The 22,740-nt window shown below is 44.2% G+C and overlaps 1 long non-coding RNA gene across 1 annotated transcript in view; it reads left to right on the top strand.

Annotated features, from left to right (window-relative positions):
- The first annotated feature begins 461 nt into the window (after window positions 1-461).
- The window catches only part of LOC140907779 (uncharacterized), a 238,375-nt gene continuing 216,096 nt past the window's right edge, over window positions 462-22,740 (top strand). Inside the window, exon 1 of the long non-coding RNA XR_012157620.2 lies at window positions 462-515. This is a non-coding gene — a long non-coding RNA (uncharacterized LOC140907779). The remainder of the gene's footprint in view (window positions 516-22,740) is intronic.

Raw genomic sequence — 22,740 nt, 5'->3', positions numbered from 1 at the left:
GCTAGATTACTTACTAAAAGTTCTAAGGCTCCATTCCTGGTCTATCCCTGGAAGAAACCAGCATACAGACAGACACAGACCCTTTTTTTTCTCTCCCTCCTCCCAGCTTTTGAAAGTATCTTGTCTCCTTATTGGTCATTTTGGTCAGGTGCCAGCGAGGTTACCTTTAGCTTCTTAACCCTTTACAGGTGAGAGGAGCTTTCCCCTGGCCAGGAGGGATTTCAAAGGGGTTTACCCTTCCCTTTATATTTATGACAGCTTCTATGAGCATCACTAAAAACTACTCACCTGAATAAGAATCTGCAATATTGGGCCCTGAGATAGTAAGGCAATGGGAACTGCTATCTGTGTGATGAAGCCTGGCTTTCCTTTTGCATTTCTATCCTCTTTTTCATGTAGTCATGCCCTGTTTCCAAGGAAGTGATAAACAGCTTCAGCTTTTATTTAGCACAAGAGCCTCAGATGAAAAGAAACAACATGCTTTCTTCACACACTTTCCACTCCCTAAAGACCAGGTAGGCCATTTCCTTAACACTTTTCAGTCTCTTCTACATTCTTTCAAGTTATTGTTTGTATAATTCTTTGAACATGCGTGCTTAGTATTATTATTATTATTATTGGACTGGGCAAATACAAAAATGACTAAAGAGTGTGTGAATGTCTATAGTGATGGGGAAATGAAACTGGGTGGATAGCATCAGTATTAAAGACTCAGCCTTTTAAATTACAAGGGGCTACATCTGGCCTGCTTCCTCGCAAAGGTCCTCCTGTTGCATTCAGTTAGGATGATACACAGTCCCCAATTAGTTTGTAAAATAGGGGGTTCTACTGTTCAGATTTTATTGAAGAAAACAAATAATTCAGAAAATGTGTTACACGATGCATATTCACATTACATGATGGAAAATATCTATAAAACGTAAATTAAGGGCAACATTTTCAAAGGTTAAGTTAGGTACCTCTCTCTCCTGGGACTGCATTTAGAGATTAACTTTCACATTGATGAGATTTTGCTACCTTTATTTAAATGCACAAATAATTCAACAAACACAAACCTTATTAAGACGTCTAGTCATTATGAAGTAAATCCTGGGCCTTCCTCAATGGGTGCAGATGGCTCTGATGATGGAAATGGTGTGGTTCCATTTCACCTAGAGAGGGGGAGGGACTGGGGTTTGTGGTTCGTTCCCCAGCATATGCCCAATAAAATTCAGTGTAAGGCAATAATGACTGATACGTTGTTGCTCTAGTTTTCCTTCGGAGTTTTTAATAATTTTTTGTTATACTTCACTAGTAATTGTGTTCTTATTTGAAGGAATCTTATCGTATCAACATTATTTTTATAGATGGAAGTGTGATCTTCCCCCTGATTCTGCACTGGGATCTGGTAACTCAGATAGGTTTCAGAGGAACAGCCGTGTTAGTCTGTATTCGCAAAAAGAAAAGGAGGACTTGTGGCACCTTAGAGACTAACCAATTTATTTGAGCATGAGCTTTCGTGAGCTACAGCTCACTTCATCAGATGTTTACCGTGGAAACTGCAGCAGACTTTATATACACACAGAAATCATGAAACAATACCTCCTCCCACCCCACTGTCCTGCTGGTAATAGCTTATCTAAAGTGATCAACAGGTGGGCCATTTCCAGCACAAATCCAGGTTTTCTCACCCTCCACCCCCCCACACAAATTCACTCTCCTGCTGGTGCTAGCCCATCCAAAGTGACAACTCTTTACATAATCAAGTCGGGCTATTTCCTGCATAGATCAAGGTTTTCTCACATCCCCCCCACCCCCATACACACACAAACTCACTCTCCTGCTGGTAATAGCTCATCTAAACTGACCATTCTCCAGGTTTAAATCCAAGTTAAACCAGAACATCTGGGGGGGGGGGGGGTAGGAAAAAACAAGAGGAAACAGGCTACCTTGCATAATGACTTAGCCACTCCCAGTCTCTATTTAAGCCTAAATTAATAGTATCCAATTTGCAAATGAATTCCAATTCAGCAGTTTCTCGCTGGAGTCTGGATTTGAAGTTTTTTTGTTTTAAGATAGCGACCTTCATGTCTGTGATTGCGTGACCAGAGAGATTGAAGTGTTCTCCGACTGGTTTATGAATGTTATAATTCTTGACATCTGATTTGTGTCCATTTATTCTTTTACGTAGAGACTGTCCAGTTTGACCAATGTACATGGCAGAGGGGCATTGCTGGCACATGATGGCATAGATCACATTGGTGGATGTGCAGGTGAACGAGCCTCTGATAGTGTGGCTGATGTTATTAGGCCCTGTGATGGTGTCCCCTGAATAGATATGTGGGCACAATTGGCAACGGGCTTTGTTGCAAGGATAAGTTCCTGGGTTAGTGGTTCTGTTGTGTGGTATGTGGTTGTTGGTGAGTATTTGCTTCAGGTTGCGGGGCTGTCTGTAGGCAAGGACTGGCCTGTCTCCCAAGACTTGTGAGAGTGTTGGGTCATCCTTTAGGATAGGTTGTAGATCCTTAATAATGCGTTGGAGGGGTTTTAGTTGGGGGCTGAAGGTGACGGCTAGTGGTGTTCTGTTATTTTCTTTGTTAGGCCTGTCCTGTAGTAGGTAACTTCTGGGAACTCTTCTGGCTCTATCAATCTGTTTCTTTACTTCTGCAGGTGGGTATTGTAGTTGTAAGAAAGCTTGACAGAGATCTTGTAGGTGTTTGTCTCTGTCTGAGGGGTTGGAGCAAATGCGGTTGTATCGCAGAGCTTGGCTGTAGACGATGGATCGTGTGGTGTGGTCAGGGTGAAAGCTGGAGGCATGCAGGTAGGAATAGCGGTCAGTAGGTTTACGGTATAGGGTGGTGTTTATGTGGCCATTGTTTATTAGCACTGTAGTGTCCAGGAAGTGGATCTCTTGTGTGGACTGGACCAGGCTGAGGTTGGTGGTGGGATGGAAATTGTTGAAATCATGGTGGAATTCCTCAAGGGCTTCTTTTCCATGGGTCCAGATGATGAAGATGTCATCAATATAGCGCAAGTAGAGTAGGGGCTTTAGGGGACGAGAGCTGAGGAAGCGTTGTTCTAAATCAGCCATAAAAATGTTGGCATACTGTGGGGCCATGCGGGTACCCATAGCAGTGCCGCTGATCTGAAGGTATACATTGTCCCCAAATGTGAAATAGTTATGGGTAAGGACAAAGTCACAAAGTTCAGCCACCAGGTTAGCCGTGACATTATCGGGGATAGTGTTCTTGACGGCTTGTAGTCCATCTTTGTGTGGAATGTTGGTGTAGAGGGCTTCTACATCCATAGTAGCCAGGATGGTGTTATCAGGAAGATCACCGATGGATTGAAGTTTCCTCAGGAAGTCAGTGGTGTCTCGAAGGTAGCTGGGAGTGCTGGTAGCGTAGGGCCTGAGGAGGGAGTCTACATAGCCAGACAATCCTGCTGTCAGGGTGCCAATGCCTGAGATGATGGGGCGCCCAGGATTTCCAGGTTTATGGATCTTGGGTAGTAGATAGAATATCCCAGGTCGGGGTTCCAGGGGTGTGTCTGTGCGGATTTGATCTTGTGCTTTTTCAGGAAGTTTCTTGAGCAAATGCTGTAGTTGCTTTTGGTAACTCTCAGTGGGATCATAGGGTAATGGCTTGTAGAAACTCGTGTTGGAGAGCTGCCGAGCAGCCTCTTGTTCATATTCCGACCTATTCATGATGACAACAGCACCTCCTTTGTCAGCCTTTTTGATTATGATGTCAGAGTTGTTTCTGAGGCTGTGGATGGCATTGCGTTCCGCATGGCTGAGGTTATGGGGCAAGTGATGCTGCTTTTCCACAATTTCAGCCCGTGCACGTCGGCGGAAGCACTCTATGTAGAAGTCCAGTCTGCTGTTTCGACCTTCAGGAGGAGTCCATCTAGAATCCCTCTTTCTGTAGTGTTGGCAGGGAGACCTCTGTGGATTAGTATGTTGTTCAGAGGTATTTTGGAAATATTCCTTGAGACGGAGACGTCGAAAATAGGATTCTAGGTCACCACAGAACTGTATCATGTTCGTGGGGGTGGAGGGGCAGAAGGAGAGTCCCCGAGATAGAACAGCTGCTTCTGCTGGGCTGAGAGTATAGTTGGATAGGTTAACAATATTGCTAGGTGGGGTGAGGGAACCATTGCTGTGGCCCCTTGTAGCATGTAGTAGTTTAGAAAGTTTAGTGTCTTTTTTCTTTTGTAGAGAAGCAAAGTGTGCGTTGTAAATGGCTTGTCTAGTTTTAGTAAAATCCAGCCACGAGGAAGTTTGTGTGGAAGGTTGGTTCTTTATGAGAGTATCCATTTTTGAGAGCTCATTCTTAATCTTTCCCTGTTTGCTGTAGAGGATCTTGATCAGGTGATTCCGCAGTTTCTTTGAGAGCGTGAGGCACAAGCTGTCAGCATAGTCTGTGTGGTATGTAGATTGTAATGGATTTTTGACCTTCAGTCCTTTTGGTACGATGTCCATCTGTTTGCATTTGGAAAGGAAGATGATGTCTGTCTGTATCTGTACAAGTTTCTTCATGCAGTTGATAGATTTCCACTCCATACGGCTAAATGCAGTGCCTTGCATAATGACAGGTTTCAGAGGAACAGCCGTGTTAGTCTGTATTCGCAAAAAGAAAAGGAGGACTTGTGGCACCTTAGAGACTAACCAATTTATTTGAGCATGAGCTTCCGTGAGCTACAGCTCACTTCATCAGATGTTTACCGTGGAAACTGCAGCAGACTTTATATACACACAGAAATCATGAAACAATACCTCCTCCCACCCCACTGTCCTGCTGGTAATAGCTTATCTAAAGTGATCAACAGGTGGGCCATTTCCAGCACAAATCCAGGTTTTCTCACCCTCCACCCCCCCACACAAATTCACTCTCCTGCTGGTGCTAGCCCATCCAAAGTGACAACTCTTTACATAATCAAGTCGGGCTATTTCCTGCATAGATCAAGGTTTTCTCACATCCCCCCCACCCCCATACACACACAAACTCACTCTCCTGCTGGTAATAGCTCATCTAAACTGACCATTCTCCAGGTTTAAATCCAAGTTAAACCAGAACATCTGGGGGGGGGGGGGGTAGGAAAAAACAAGAGGAAACAGGCTACCTTGCATAATGACTTAGCCACTCCCAGTCTCTATTTAAGCCTAAATTAATAGTATCCAATTTGCAAATGATTTGCAATTTGCAATTTGCATAGTCATTCCTATGCGGAGTCCCAGTGCTGGATGGCTTGATAAATGGCTTGATTTTCAGCAGTGCTGAGCACCCACAGCATCCAGTGGAAGAAGTAGGATTTGCCTCCTAATGACTAAAAGCTGTGATAATGTTGCATTCATCAGATTTCTCATATCACAAGGATGTGTGCCATTTAAGACAAAAGGTGTAAAAATATAGTAATTTGAAAAACGGATCTTCATCTAGGCAGCCCCAGCAAGCCTGAATTTGGATAATTATTGTTTAAAACGAGGACACTGACAAGTGGCTGGAAGGAAGGTATATCTGCATGCAGCGACTCCCGATGCCGCACTATCCACTTATTTCAGTCCCATTCACTCATAATGGCTATTTACAGAGCTGCACTGTCACTCATCTGTACTACAAAGAAATATTTGCTTATTAAGCAGTGCTTCCTATTGATTACTCTCCCCGGCAGCCAATTATGCCTCCAACCTGAAATACTAAGCAGCGAGTAAGTATTCCTCCTGTAGATGGCTACTGAAGAGCGAGTGGGGGTGAAAGTTTGGTCAAAATCCCATTAAAGCAAAAGGGCTAGTTTGGAAGATCTAGGTGCACAGCAAGGAACAGGCACATAAAATATCACCTGCCATTCCCTGTTTACCTATTAAAAGTTTAGTGCAGAGCACTAATCTGATTTATTTCATACACAAAACAGTGAACAATTACAAATGTAAATCTTAGAAAGGAGACGGGGGGGGGGGGATGGGACAATTCAGAGGGCTAGGTTGTGATCTGTCCCAGTGCAGGTGTGTGGAAGGACTGCATATTTGAAACATCTATTCAAAGTGGCCAAATGCGGCTGTCAAGCCAGTGTGAAACCACCAAAACTCTGCTGACATCAGTAGAGTTATTATCAGTATTATCAGTAGAGTTACCACTGTCATAATAATTCAGTTAACTCCTCTGGTGATTCTGTAGATTTTAGAGCACATTTTGACCTGTGAGCTTTAGCTTCTAAAACTGATCTGAAGTAGCAGCTCAGTACATGCTAGAGCTTCTTGGAAATTTTGCAGTGGACCATTTTTCCATTAGAAAGTACCAATTTTTCAAAAATGAAATGTTTCCTAGAAAAATGTCCATCTTGGACAAAACTTCGTTTGAAAAAAAAACTTATAGAGACCATTTTGATAAGGTCTGTTTAGACCTTCTTAGAACAGAACTTTCTGTATTGAAATGACTTTTCATTTCAGTTGTTTAATATTATACAATAAAATTAAAAAGTCAGAATCAGAACAGAATGTTTTGATTTTGCTGAAATGAAACAGTTTGATCAACCCAAAATGAAATTTTTCTGGAATTTTGGTTTGTGGGAAATTTCAGTGTTTGGGGGCCATCATTCCATTCTGGAATACAAAAAATTTTGAAATGAAAAATCTGGTTCCTGCACAGCTGTATTTCAGTCTCCTTAGCACTCTCAAGTGTAAAATCATTTCTGCAAAGATACAAAAGCGGGAGCACAGAGCTCAAGGGCTGCTTGAGGATAGCACAGGCAGAAGCCCCAGACGGGATGCAGAGGGGCAATGGTCTTCATTCACCTCTGTATGGGCCAGCTACGCACAGAGGGGAATGCATACTGCACTTTGTAGAACAGGAAATGTTCTTGTCCTTGCTCTACAAAAACTTCAGAAAAATTGTGCTTGAAAAGCTTCATGCTCAAGGGCTTTGGGAATGAGCACTGGGGACTTGTCCCTCTGAATCCTTCAGTTCTATGGGACGGTCCCTCGCCTTCCATTTTCATCTGGAGCTGTCAAACAAACTATAAAGCCAAGAACAAAAGGTCTCCTTATCCATTATGCTCTGAGTAAATATTATGTGCTAATCTTAAAACTTTACATGTCGGATAAACAATAGTCAGATTAATTGCCTGCAACTTCATGCTGTTCTTTTAGGAATGTAATACTTTGAAGTGTTTTCCCAGAGACAACTGCAAAAGACATGCATGATCCTTTGTAAACACTGATGCTGCTCCAACTTGTTGCACACTTGATAAAAGCCATTATCAGTCTTCTGTTCCCAGCTGCATTGTTTACACTAGCCTCTCAAACATTTGTAAATAGTTCTTTGCACATTGCTTGCATGCACTAGAGAGTAGGAACCAGCCATCCCTGAACCCTTCCTGCGTCAGGGAATCGCAAACCCAATGTCCTTTGGGAAAGGAAGAGAATGGCACTCATTTTGACCATTCTATCCAACTTCTTCTTTTTGCTGGGTTTCAGAAACTCATTGGCTTTCTGGTAGTTAACACAAAAATCCACACAATGAAACTGCAGAGGGGAAAATTAGCCCAAGATGTATTGACAAATGTCAAACTCCATTTGGGACCCATTGCAGCAGCTTGTGAAGCAAAAGTAGATGGGGGTGAGATTAGTGCTTGAGAAATGATAATAGAAAAGGAATAGTACCATGGTAATTAGTACCAAAGAAACCCAAACGCCTCCTCATTCCCTTTCTATCGCTATCCAAGAAATGGCTCCTGAAGCATCAGGAAAGTGAATTATTTGGTGAGGAACAAAGGAGCATTACACAGCAATTGCTTTATTGGATAAGACCAGTAATCCATCTAGTGCACTGGTTCTTAAGCTGGGGTGCACGCACCCCTTGGGGTGCAAGATGCCCTTTCTGGGGGTGCGAGGCATGCCAGATTTTTTTAGAAGGTAAATAATTGAAAACACAAATTAAGCACAGGCACATAAGTACAACTACTTTGTTTCATCAAACCTATGTATTCATTAACATTATACATTTTTTAACGATTACTGTAATATAGAAACAAAAAATATATCTAGGTTTAAAGAACTGACCTACTTCCAATGATTTTTGATAAGGGGTGCAAGAACATATTTTGATTTTTGATAAGGGGTGCAAGAACATATTTTGAGAACCAAAGGGGTGGAGGTTGCAGTAAGGGTTAAGAACCATTGATCTAGTGCAAAAAGAAAAGGAGTACTAGTGGCACCTTAGAGACTAACCAATTTATTTGAGCATAAGCTTTCATGAGCTACAGCTCACTTCATCGGTGCAATAACCTGACACCAATAGAAACCAGTACCATGTGCTTCAGAGAATGGCACCAGGTAATGGTCCCCATAATGGAATAATCTGTTGTCACAGCTCTGATCAATGTGTAGACCTCATATCTGACACCCCTCATGGCAGTTGCCCCCGCCCCCCAGTTCAGCTGTCTTGGCTTGAAACCATTTCCCCAAAGTCTCCCAAACAGGTCTTGCATGTTCCCCAGAAGCCCACTGAAGGTGTGGTCTTCTGGTTTACAGTTTACTTCTTTAGGAGTATATGTCAGTGAAAGCCAGCACACACATAGAGACTTTGCACAGTATTCTAAAACACCATTACTGCTCACTTAGGTAGCACAAGAAATACACAGATCTATAAAAAGTAATAGACACACCTATACACATTTCCCTGACATAGGTTCCTCACCACCCTGGACAGTGCTTTGTGCACAGACCAGAGTCGTCAAAGAGTCCATGATCCTTCCTCTTCCCCTGCCCCTTTGAACATGGCTTCTTATCCAGAGTATGGAATCTCTAGTCTCTTCTCCCTTTCTCTCTCTTTTCCCATGACTGCGGAGAGGGCCTCTCCTTTATAATCTCCAGTCCCCTTTGTAAAATGACTCCCTGGTCAGTCTCAACAGAAGACAGACCCTTACCCAGTGACTTTGTTGTTAGGCAATCGCTCCCCTGACAAACCAGTTCTCCTGGGTAAGAACCAGCCTTTTGTCTGTAGTGCTTCTATATGAATAAAGTACCATGCAGATTTATTGACCCTCTATTATTAGCTCTGTACTACTACCCCTTGGAAATTCCAGCCCAATATGGAGTAAAAGTTCAACAGAAAAGGCAAATAAGCTGCACATTCACCACTGAGTTTGCAGCTTGATAAAGACACCTGCAGAGAGTTCATAATGCTAGCTAATCCTGCTGCTCAACTCCTGGACTCCATGATATCCTGTGGCAAATTCAATAGGCTAATTATGCCAACTTCCAAAGGAAGTGGAAGTACGAGAACACAGGAAAAAAGGCAAGAGTTAAAGAGCTACCTAAAAGTGAATCAAAGCATAGAATGACCAAGTTATTAATGGTTAAAAAAAACGAACAATAAAAGCAAAAGAGTTCAATATTTTTTAAATGGCTTGTGCTGCATTGATATTTGCTTCTTCCCCACCGCATTGTCATTCTTTAGATCACACCATCTTTCTACATTGTAAACTCTTGTCTAAACAGAGCAAACATGCTCTTGAGTATTCTACAATTAATCATAATTACGGCACCAAGGAGTTATTGGCCTATTTATTGAGTTAGATTCTCCACTATCAATACCTCCCCGATTTTGTGAAACCCTTTAGTCATGCTGGGAGTAGGCTGATCCTTCCAATGTGTGGCAGCTGTCATGATTCTTGTCACTAGCAAGAAGAAGTCCAGCATTATTTTATTATTAGCATTATTCTGATGGTGATGACATTTCAGTCGGGTTGTTTAGAACTTACTGTCTACTTCTGAGGGCCCCACTCAAAAATGTAGAGGAGATTAACTTATTCCTTTCTAGCCCTTTAATTATCCATCTTTGTGTGGGAGAAAAAGAAATCCCAAACAGTAGCAAGCACCGATACAGCCTGCGACTTCATTCATTTCATGCTAAAGCTTATGTTTCTTACAAAACTATAAACAAATCCCAGCACTTCTATACAAATCAGCTGGAGTGAAGAAAGTTATATTATGCCTCTTATGTCATAGAAAGAAGAATGGTATTGCCATAAGAAGGAAAAACAGTGGTCCACTTTACATGAGATATAAAAGCCTCTAGCCTGCTGCAGGACTCCAGCCCCACTACAGAGCTGTGTAATGCCCTGATCCTAGAGACTGAGGGCAGAGAGGAGCTGCTAGGACTGCCATCTGCAGTTTACCCAGAGGAGACTGAGAACTCACAGATGATGGAGACCTGCCAATAGACTGTGGTAGGAAGTAGCCCAGGGAAACCAGACATTAGCCTTATTGTCTATCACAACACGAGGCAGCATGTTGTGGTAGGATCCCCGCTGACCCAGTGGCTGGATTCCCTGCCACTATTAGAGCCTTGGACTGGGACCCAGTGGAGTCAGGTGGGCCCGTGTCCCCATACCACTGCTATCACCCCAATTCCTGGCGTGGTGGCCTACTCACCCTAGGCCTGAAAGCCTGTGCCTTCTGTGCTGTATGTCCGCCCTAGTCAGAATGCTGGTCTAAAGACTGCTCATTGCTCTGCCCTGCCCACACTGTGTTTGCTGTCTGCCCAAGGCAGAAGGCTGGGCTAAAGACTGTTCATTACTGTGCCATGCCCAGAGGGTCAGAAACTTGACTGTGTTTACTGTCTGTCATAGCCAGGAGGCTAGGCCAAAGACTGCTTGTTCCTGGCCCTGCACAGAGGTCCTGTGCACCAGGAACCTTGGGACCCCACTGATTCAATGGCCTTCGAGGGCAACCCCCTTGACACTGAGGATGAGCTGCATAAAGACTGCGACCCGGACGATCTGTCAGCCCTGGAGCTGGACCAGGACTTCCAGGATGGAGAGGTCCCAACCTCAGTGCCGACTGATGAGGGAGCCACCAGTGTAGGAGCTGACTTCAGTCAGGACCAGATGGAAGGCCCCTTGGTCAGCTGGGCGTATGTGGAATTTGCCTGCGTCAACAGGAAAGTGACAGAGCCCCAGTGAGCGACCAAGTGGCCCTGTTTTAAACTGACCAATGACCGCCTCTATCACATAGACTGAGACCCCCAGACTCAAGAGCCCCGGACCCAGTTGGTTCTGCCCCGATACCACCGAAGTGCCATCCTGAAGCTGGCCTGTGATGTCCCTGCAGCTGGACATCTTGGACATGAAAAGATCCTGGCTTGAGTCTTGGCCAGCTTTTTCTGGCTGGGGCTGCATCAGGATGTGAAAGACTATTGTAACTTGTGTCCCAAATGTTAGCTTGTGGCCCTATAAGGAATGCAGAAGGCTCCCTTTATCCCCTTGTCAGTAATTGGGATCCCCTTCAATAGGCTTGCTGTGAACCTGGTGGGGCTCCTTATGAAGAGCATTGCCGGATTCAAGTACATCCTGCTCATCTTGGATTATGCCATCTGGTTCCCACCCCTGTTGTTAACCATTCAGGAGGTACTACAGTCTACAACTAAATTTTCCCTCTTTCAGTTGCTCTATGGTCACCAGCCCCAAGGACTACTAGACCTGATGTGAAAAACCTGGAAATATACACCATCACTGGCCCAGGGTCTCTTGCAATATGTTCTACAATTGCAGAGGTGCTTGACCAGTGCTGGGGACCTAGTGAAGGAGAACTTTCAGGCTACTTAGGGGCTCAAAAGTGGACCTATAACAAAGGAGCTCAGGCTTGAGCCTTTGAACCTGGCAATAGGGGGGGTCCTCCTACTTCCCTCGGACAAGTCAAAGCTCTTGGCCTGTTTGCAAGAGCTGTATGAAGTGATCTACCAAGTAGGCTCCGTTACTTATGAAATATGGCAACCAGACTGATGGAAGAAACAGTAGCTCTACCATGTCAACCTCCTGAAACTGTGGCAAGAGCGTGAGGGGCTGTTGATTGCCCCATATCTCCCTGAAACAGACCTGGGTCCCCAAGTGCCTGTGGCAACAGACCCTAAAGATCTGCAGACTTAGGAGATACCCACACAGAAACAGGCCTGGAGCCGAAGGCTTTCCCGAAGACCTTCACCACCCTGTCAGGTCAGACCACGCTCATCCACCACACCATTCTGACAAGACTGGGGAAAGTTGTTTGAGAGAAGTAGCTCAGGGAAACTAGTATCAGAGGGGTAGCCATGTTAGTTTGTATCCACGAAAACAACAAGGAGTCCGGTGGCACCTTAAAGACTAACAGATTTATTTGGGCATAAGCTTTCGTGGGTAAAAAAACCCACTTCTTCAGATGCATGGAGTGAAAATTACAGATGCAGGCAGAAATATACTGGCACATGAAGAGAAGGGAGTTACCTTACAAGTGGAGAACCAGTGTTGACAGGGCCAATTCAGTCAGGGTGGATGTGGTCCACTCCAATAATTGATGAGGAGGTGTCAATACCATTTGGTAATCACCATCCCCACCCCTGGGGCAGTGGCCGACTCACTCTAGGCCTGAAGGCCTGTGTCTTGTGTCTGCCCAAGCCAGGAAGCTGGGCTAAAGACAGCTCATTGCTCAGAGGGTTAGAGCCCTGACTGTGTTTACTGCCTGCCACAGCTGGGAGGTGAGGCCAAAGACTGCTTGATTCCTGGCTCTGCCCAGAGAGCCAGGGCCTATAGACTACTAACTAATGGTGGTTTTGCTGCCTGATGCAGGAAGGAAGAGTGGCCTCCCTCCAAGTCTGACTGGGAGGGACTACTACTGACCGCTACACTAATGAATAGCTTTTTGAGCATAACAAAAATGAATCTTATTAATCTTTTGTTCTGTGGCTTATTCTTTGACCAATGTTGCTGTGATGCTGCACTCCACAATGTTTTATGGAAATATGCGTATGAGTGTAAATATAATGTAACTGGAATATGTTTTATGCAAAATGTCTCTTGTAAGGTATCATTACAAAGCTTATAATCTACTGAGTGTGTTCTTCCTATTTGTATGTATGTATCATACTTGTATCTGAAGCTAGAAATATAAAGTATAACTCTGAGGTCCTATTGTAATTATGCAAGGTGTGGGCCATTGATGGTGGTTTATAATCTTGATGGCTCCCATTTACTAGGACAATTGGTTGTAAATGCTCTGTTTACTTGCAAACCTTCCTGGGTGAGTGCCAGCCAGCCCTGGAAGAATGAAGGCTGGGGTCTCACAGGACATGTGACCATGTCACCTGATACTGGAATCCATCTTAAACCTGGTGCTTTTCCATTTAGAAGGAGGGGTGGGAACCCAGAGAGACAAAAGATTCCTATCTTGTGCCAAAGCTATAAAAGGGGGTGGAAGAGAACAAAGGGGGCTGTGAATCATGAGAAAGCCCCTGCTTTTCACCTAAGATGCCTGCTGGAACTAACAAGAACAAGGACTGTACCAGGACTGTGCCAGGGGAAATGATTGGGCCAAGACTAGGAAGGAGTCTAGTCTGTGAAAGAAGTTTATTGGAACATCTCTGAGGTTGAGATTTACCTGTAAACAGTTTCTTAATGTATTAGGCTCAGATTTGCGTGTTCTGTTTTATTTTGCTTGGTAACTTACTTTGTTCTGTCTGTTATTACTTGAAACCACTTAAATCCTACTTTTTTCCTTAATAAAATCACTTTTGCTTATTAATTAACCCAGAGTAAGTGATTAATACCTGGGGGAGCAAACAGCTGTGCATATCTCTCTATCGGTGTTATAGAGGGTGGACAATTTATGAGTTTACCCTGTATAAGCTTTATACAGAGTAAAACGGATTTATTTGCAGTTTGGATCCCATTGGGAACTGGGTGTCTGAAGACAAGTTACCTGCTGAGTAGTTTTTGTTTAAAGTCTGCAGCTTTGGGGGCATGGACCTGATCTGGATCTGTGTTGCAGCAGGCTAGCATGTCTGGCTCAACAAGGCAGGGTTCTGGAGTCGCAAGCTGGCAGGGAAAACGGGCTCAGAGGTAATTCCATCACGTCAGGTGACAGTCCCAAGGGAGTCTCTGTGACCAACCCTGTCACAGTCACTTCAACATTAGTGTTCCCAGCAGAGTTTATTGATCTAGAGGAACACCAGCAAAACCCATTCACTGCTGTTCCTCAACTATCTCAACCACCTGGATCTGTTTCCTATTTAAATCATTTGATGCTGGAAGAGGAAAGAGATATGACTTCCTTTATGCAAATTTGATGTACTGTGTCACTAATTTGTAATGTAATTTACAGCCAGGTACTGATCATTAGAAATGCATGTAACAAAAATAAATGTATAAGGTGAAATAAATGCTCCACACTTTAGTAATGAATACAATATAAATGCCTTCCTGGATTGATGGATAGTTTGATGTGCATTCTTTGGGGATGATGATATTCTAATCTGAGACTCTGGCATTAGTTTCTTTAAATAGTTTTTTTTCAGTTGTGTTGTCAATGTGTCTGCTTTCCTGGTCTGTTATGCATTTATTCTTCTTTGCAGCACTTGATGTACTCTCTTGTGCTGTTTTAATTCCTTTAATTTCCCTCCTCCCCCATTAGAAATATTTGATTCAGTGAAGTTTATAAAAAGAGAGAACATTCTCTCAATAAAAATGATAAACATTTGGGGTCAATCCTACATTCTTTGCTCACACAGACATTTAATGGAAGTCCATCAGAGTTTTGGGTTGCAAGGAATGCAAGATAGAGCTTTTAATTAATATTGGAAAAATGAGGAAATTGAATAACCCAGGGAGCTGGTCATGGGTTACAGACAATCTGGGGATTGATTCTGATTTCACATCAATTTTACAATGCTATAACTTCATAGGAGTTATGCCTGGCTTATATAGTATAAGCAAGATCTGAATCAGGCCTTAATGTCTCAAAGATTATCATTTCAAAGAAGAAAATTCTACATGAACTGAAATCAAGGCTACAGGTCTGAAAAGTCCCAAACGTTGAATAGATAAAAATCCAGATTTAGGTGGGATCAAACTCTGGCCCGTATGTCTGAAATGGTCAAAACAAAACCATGGATCAAAACAACCCATAACTTTGGAAAAGTTTATGTTGTAGCTTGGTTCCATCTCTAAGGAAAAAGTATTTTACTTTGAAAAGCAGATTTTTTCAGAGCGACTATATTCCCTATCTACTCCTCTTAGCAGGGCAGAGTACAGGAAGTCTTGGATATGGTAGATGCTCCATCATTTAGGATTTATCTACATAGGGACACCTAGGAAAATTAATTTGGATTAACTGAAGGTGTTAATTTGAAGTTGATTAGTTAAAACGCATTAAGCCCCTGTGTGAACACCTCTGTCATAAATATAAAGGGAAGGGTAAACCCCTTTGAAATCCCTCCTGGCCAGGGGAAAGCTCCTCTCACCTGTAAAGGGTTAAGAAGCTAAAGGTAACCTCGCTGGCACCTGACCAAAATGACCAATGAGGAGACAAGATACTTTCAAAAGCTGGGAGGAGGGAGAGAAACAAAGGGTCTGTGTGTCTGTTTATATTCTGTCTTTGCCGGGGATAGACCAGGAATGGAGTCTTAGAACTTTTAGTAAGTAATCTAGCTAGGTATGTGTTAGATTATGATTTCTTTAAATGGCTGAGAAAAGAATTGTGCTGAATAGAATAACTATTTCTGTCTGTGTATCTTTTTTGTAACTTAAGGTTTTGCCTAGAGGGGTTCTCTATGTTTTTGAATCTAATTACCCTGTAAGGTATCTACCATCCTGATTTTACAGGGGGGATTTCTTTATTTCTATTTACTTCTATTTTTATTAAAAGTCTTCTTGTAAGAAAACTGAATGCTTTTTAATTGTTCTCAGATCCAAGGGTTTGGGTCTGTGGTCACCTATGCAAATTGGTGAGGCTTTTTTATCCAACATTTCCCAGGAAAGGGGGGGGTGCAAGTTTTGGGAGGATTGTTCATTGTTCTTAAGATCCAAGGGTCTGGGTCTGTAGTCACCTAGGCAAATTGGTGAGGCTTTTTACCAAACCTTGTCCAGGAAGTGGGGTGCAGGTTTTGGGAAGTATTTTGGGTGGAAAGACGGGTCCAAACAGCTCTTCCCCAGTAACCAGTATTAGTTTGGTGATGGTAGCGGCCAATCCAAGGACAAAGGGTGGAATATTTTGTACCTTGGGGAAGTTTTGACCTAAGCTGGTAAAGATAAGTTTAGGAGGTTTTTCATGCAGGTCCCCACATCTGTACCCTAGAGTTCAGAGTGGGGGAGGAACCTTGACAACCTCATTCAGAATAGTAGTCTTAGTTAATTTTATCTTAGGGTATGTCTACACTATAAAATTAGGTCAAATTTATAGAAGTAGTTTTTTTAGAAATCGTTTTTATATAGTCGATTGTATGTGCCCCCACACAAAATGCTCTAAGTGCATTAAGTGCATTAACTCGGCGGAGTGCTTCCACAGTACCAAGGCTAGCATCGACTTCCGGAGTGTTGCACTGTGGGTAGCTATTCCACAGTTCCCGCAGTCTCCGCTGCCCATTGGAATTCTGGGTTGAGATCCCAATGCCTAATGGGGCAAAAACATTGTCGGGGGTGGTTCTGGGTACATGTTGTCAGGCCCTTCCTCCCTCCCTCCCTCCCTCCATGAAAGCAACGGCAGAGAATTGTTTCGGGCCTTTATTCCTGAGTTACCTGTGCAGACACCATACCACGGCAAACATGGAGCCCGCTCAGCTCACTATCACCGTATGTCTCCTGGGTCCTGGCAGACGTGGTACTGCATTGCTACACAGCAGCAGCTCATTGTCTTGTGTCAGCAGATGGTGCAATAGGCCTGATAACCATCGTCATCATGTCCAAGGTGCTCTTGGCCTCCTCAGTAACGTCGGTCAGGAGCGCCTGGGCAGACATGGCTGCAGGGACTAAAATAGGAGTGACTTGACCAGGTCATTCTCTTTAGTCCTGCCAGCAGTCATTGCACCATCTTCTGACGAGCAGCCAGGAGATGAGGATGGCTAGCAGTCCTACTGCACTGTCTGCTGCTAGCCAAAGATATAAAAGATAGATGGAGTGGATCAAAACAAGAAATAGACCAGATTTGTTTGGTATTCATTTGCTCCCCCTTCCATTCCTCCGTGAAATCAACGGCTGACAATTGTTTCGGTGAGGTCTGTCAGGGGCACCTTGAAAAGTTTAATGGGTTGAGCATTGGCCTGCTCAATTGGCCTCAATCCTCAAGGGATTTGTTTGTGTGACAGTTGTTTTTGTTTCTCCTTGATGTAAAGCCACCCCCTTTGTTGATTTTAATTCCCTGTAAGCCAACCCTGTAAGTCATGTCGTCAGTCGCCCCTCCCTCTGTCAGAACAATGGCAGACAATCGTTCCGTGCCTTTTTTCCATTCAGATGCCATACCACGGCAAGCATGGAGCCCGCTCAGATCACTTTGGCAATTAGGAGCACATTAAACACCACGTGCATTATCCAGCAGTATATACAGCACCAGAACCTGCCAAAGTGAAACCGGGCGAGTAGGCGACATCAGCGTGGTGACGAGAGCTATGAGAACATGGACACAGACTTCTCTCAAAGCACGGCTCCTGGCAATGTGGGCATCATGGTGTTAATGGAGCAGGTTCATGGCATGGAACACCAATTCTGGGCCCAGGAAACAAGAACAGACTGGTGGGACCACATAGCATTGCAGGTCTGGGACGATTCCCAGTGGCTACGAAACTTTCGCATGAGTAAGGGCATTTTCATGGAACTTTGTGACTTGCTTTCCCCTGCCCTGAAGTGCCAGAATACCAAGATGAGAGCAGCCCTCACAGTTGAGAAGCGAGTGGCAATAGCCCTGTGGAAGCTTGCAATGCCAGACAGCTACCGGTCAGTCGGGAATCAATTTGGAGTGGGCAAATCTACTGTGGGGAAATCTACTGTGATGCAAGTACCCAACGCAATCAAAGATCTACTGATATCAAGGGTAGTGACCCTGAGAAATGTGCAGGTCATAGTAGATGGCTTTGCTGAAATGGGATTCCCTAACTGTAGTGGGGCCATAGACGGAACCCATATCCCTATCTTGGCACTGGAGCACCAAGCCGGCAAGTACATAAACCGCAAGGGGTCCTTTTCAGTAGTGCTGCAAGCACTGGTGGATCACCAGGGACCTTTCACCAACATCAGCATGGGATGGCCAGGAAAGGTACATGACACTCGCATCTTCAGGAAATCTGGTCTGTTTCAAAAGCTGCAGGAAGGGACTTTCTTCCCAGACCAGAAAATAACCATTGGGGATGTTGAAATGCCTATAGTTATCCTTGGGGCCCAGCCTACCCGTTAATGCCATGGCTCATGAAGCCATACACAGGCAGCCTGGACAGGAGTCAGGAGCTGTTCAACTATAGGCTGAGCACATGCAGAATGGTGATAGAATGTGCGTTTGGACATTTAAAAGCGCGCTGGTGCAGTTTACTGACTCGCTTAGACCTCAGCAAAACCAATATTCCCATTGTTATTACTGCTTGCTGTGCGCTCCACAATATCTCTGAGAATAAGGGGGAGACGTTTATGATGGGGTGGGAGGTTGAGGCAAATCGCCTGGCTGCTGGTTACGCGCAGCCAGACACTAGGGTGGTTAGAAGAGCACAGGAGGGTGCGGTGCGCATCAGAGAAGCTTTGAAAACCAGTTTCATGACTGGCCAGGCTACGGTGTGAAAGTTCTGTTTGTTTCTCCTTGATGAAACCCCACCCCCTTGGTTCACTCTACTTCCCTGTAAGCTAACCACCCTCCTCTCCTCCCTTCGATCACCACTTGCAGAGGCAATAAGGTAATTGTTGCTTCACTTTCATGCATTCTTTATTAATTCATCACACAAATAGGGGGATAACTGCCAAGGTAGGCCCAGAGGGGTGGTGGAGGACGGAAGCACTGGGTTGGGTGGTGGAGGAGGGAAGGATAAGGCCACACAGCACTTTAAAACTTTAAAACTTATTGAATGTCAGCCTTCTGTTGCTTGGGGAATCCTCTGGGGTGGAGTGGCTGGGTGGCCGGAGGCCCCCCACCGCGTTCTTGGGCATCTGGGTGAGGAGGCTATGGAACTTGGGGAGGAGGGTGGTTGGTTACACAGGGACTGTAGCGGCGGTCTGTGCTCCTGCTGCCTTTCCTGCAGCTCAACCATACACTGGAGCATATTAGTTTGATCCTCCAGCAGCCTCAGCATTGAGTCCTGCCTCCTCTCATCATGCTGCCGCCACCTTTCAGCTTCAGCCCTCTCTTCAGCCCGCCACTTATTCTCTTCAGCCCGCCTCCTCTCTTCCTGGTCTTTTTGTGCTTTCCTGCACTCTGACATTGTCTGCCTCCACGCATTTGTCTGTGCTCTGTCAGTGTGGGAGGACAGCATGAGGTCAGAGAACATTTCATCGCAAGTGTGTTTTTTTCACCTTCTGATCTTCGCTAGCCTCTGGGAAGGAGAAGATCCTGTGATCCTTGAAACACATGCAGCTGGTGGAGGGAAAAAAAGGGACGGTGGTATTTAAAAAGACACATTTTATAGAACAATGGGTACACTCTTTCAGGGTAAACCTTGCTGTTAACATTACATACATAGCACATGTGCTTTCGTTCCAAGGTCGCATTTTGCCTCCCTCCACCACGTGGCTAGCCCCTCCCCACTCCCCGTGGCTAACAGTGGGGAACATTTCTGTTTAGCCACAGGCAAACAGCCCAGCAGGAACGGGCACCTCTGAATGTCCCCTTAAGAAAAGCACCCTATTTCAACCAGGTGACCATGAATGATATCACTCTCCTGAGGATAAAGAATGGATGTTGTTTGAACGCCAGCAAACATACGCTGCAATACTTTGTTCTGCAATGATTCCTGACTATGTGCTACTGGCCTGGTGTGGTAAAGTGTGGATGGAATAAGGCTGTCCTCCCCAGAAAACTTTGGCAAAGGCGTTAGGAATACATCCAGGAGAGCTTTATGGAGATGTTCCTGGAGGATTTCTGCTCTATCCCCAGACATGTTAACAGACTTTTCCAGTAGCTGTACTGGCAGCGAATGCCAGGGCAAATTAATCATTAAACACACTTGCTTTTAAACCATGTATACTATTTAAAAAGGTACATTCACCAGACATCCCTTCTCCGCTTGGCGGGTCCGGGAGGCAGCCTTGGGTGGGTTTGGGAGGGTACTGGCTCTAGGTCCAGGGTGAGAAACAGTTCCTGGCTGTTGGAAAAACTGGTTTCTCTGCTTGCTTGCTGTGAGCTATCTACAACCTCATCATCATCATCTTCCTTGTCCCCAGAACCTGCTTCCGTGTTGCCTCCCTCTCCATTGATGGAGTCAAAGCACACGGTTGGGGTAGTGGTGGCTGAACCCCCTAAAATGGCATGCAGCTCATCATAGAAGTGGCATGTTTGGGAGTCTGACCCGGAGCGGCCGTTTGCCTCTCTGGTTTTCTGGTAGGCTTGCCTCAGCTCCTTAAGTTTCACGTGGCACTGCTTCGGGTCCCTGTTATGGCCTCTGTCCTTCGTGCCCTGGGAGATTTTGACGAATGTTTTGGCATTTTTATTCTCCTCCTGACCCCCAATTCATTCTTCAATCCATTCTCCTTTCTGAGCTACAGAAGTTTCCCAGCACTTTTACTTTACAAACAACTCCTAATCTTAATAGACTCAAGTCATAACTCCTCTGAAAGCCCCCAAGGGTGGCTTTTTATAGTCTCTCCCTCATTTAGGACAGGTGTATGGAGATGCCCAGAAATGGAGCCAAGCCTCTAGCAAGGGAGTATCTGAAGGAAGGAATATTTCCAGCTTCCACGCTGGAATACAATAATAACCTTCCACTCCTTACTGCCTCTCCAGAACCAAACAACAACGAAAAGACCCACAACACTAGCTATCTGTCCCTGGGTATGAGGCTAAAGAGGAAGCCAATCCATTAGTCCTTATTCCTTTGCAATACAATTATTAAAACAATTAGGGTTAATTGACAGCCCTTGGGGTATCATCTGCCAAAAGATTTGATTGCTTAATTAGTTGCCTCTTCACATTCTTCTTTCTACTAGAAAGAGCAACATACTATTCCAGTTTGGAATCAGCTGCAGTATGGAAGCAAGAAATTATTTGCTTTACACTTTCTTACACTGGGACCCTTGTGGCTGAGGTTACATGCTGTACAATACTCTAGACACCACCAACAAAAGTCTAGAAATAAATACTGTAAATTGCAACACAAAATTATTTCCAAATATGTTTCAAGTTTTATTCATAAGGAGAAGTACTTCTTATTTTTGGAACTTTCAGATTGCTAGGGTGAGTAAAATGAGCAGAGTTTACATAGAATGGAATCATTCAGACACATAATGTACAGGTTAGCTCAGCCAAGCATATCTAAAAATGAAAAATATTCATTTGGTTTGGACATTATCAATGGTATGTTTTAGGAATGAGATGGCAGTAAAATAAATTGCATAACTGGAGGTAGTGTTGTCTAATGGTTAAATCCAGACTGTTGCGTACTCGCTCGATTTCTGAACATGGTGTACGCAATAACTAGTAAGCCCTCATGCATCAGCGCATGAACCAGCCACTATTTGTTTGGGGCAAGGAAAAAGCCTAGTGGCAGGTTATTCCATAATTGGGGTTTCTTATGGGGTTTCTTATACATTTCTCTGAAGCATTTGGTACCAGTGACTGTTTGAACGAGCACACTAGGTTAGTTGGATCATTGGTTTGATCAAATATAACAAGCCCTATGTTTTTTCAGGCATGAAAAAAAAAGCTCATTTACTGAGGCAGATGAATATATAATACAAGTAACCTCTTGAAATCCTGCAGACAGGGTGAGACTCACAAAATTTATTTAGGTTTCAGAATAGCAGCCGTGTTAATCTGTATCAGCAAAAAGAACGAGGAGTACTTGTGGCACCTTAGAGACTAACAAATTTATTTGAATAAGCTTTCGTGGGCTAAAACCCACTAAAACCCACATCGGATGCATGCAGTGGAAAATAGAGTAGGAAGATATATATACACACAGAGAACACGAAAAAATGGGTGTTGCCATACACACTATAACAAGAGTGATCAATTAAGGTGAGCTATTATTAGCTGGAGTAAAAAACCTTTTGTAATGATAATCAGGATGGCCCATTTCCAACAGTTGACAAGAAGGTGTGAGTAACAGTAGGGGGGAAAATAAGCATGGGAAAATAGTTTTACTTTGTGTAATGACCCATCCACTCCGAGTCTTTATTCAAGCCTAAATTAATGGTGTCCAGTTTGCAAATTAATTCATAGAATCATAGAATATCAGGGTTGGAATGGACCTCAGGAGGTCATCTAGTCCTACCCCCTGCTCAAAGCAGGACGAATCCCCAACTAAATCATCCCAGCCAGGGCTTTGTCAAGCCTGACCTTAAAAATATCTAAGGAAGGAGATTCCACCACCTCCCTAGGTAATGCATTCCAGTGTTTCACCACCCTCCTAGTGAAAAAGTTTTTCCTAATATCCAACCTAAACCTCCCCCACTGCAACTTGAGACCATTCTGTCATCTGCTACCACTGAGAACAGTTTAGATCCATCCTCTTTGGAACCCCCCTTTCAGGTAGTTGAAAGCAGCTATCAAATCCCGCCTCATTCTTCTCTTCCGCAGATGAAACAATCCCAGTTCCCTCAGCCTCTCCTCATAAGTCATGTGTTCCAGTCCCCTAATCATTTTTGTTGCCCTCCGCTGGACGTTTTCCAATTTTTCCACATCCTTCTTATAGTGTGGGGCCCAAAACTGGACACAGTACTCCAGATGAGGCCTCACCAGTGTCGAATAGAGGGGAACGATCACGTCCCTCGATCTGCTGGCAATGCCCCTACATATACGTCCCAAAATGCCATTGGCCTTCTTGG

This window comes from Lepidochelys kempii, chromosome 2, assembly GCF_965140285.1.
Source record: "Lepidochelys kempii isolate rLepKem1 chromosome 2, rLepKem1.hap1, whole genome shotgun sequence".
Lineage (NCBI taxonomy): Eukaryota > Metazoa > Chordata > Testudines > Cheloniidae > Lepidochelys > Lepidochelys kempii.
Note: the sequence above shows the minus strand (reverse complement) of the source record. Positions and strands in the feature narration are given on the sequence as shown.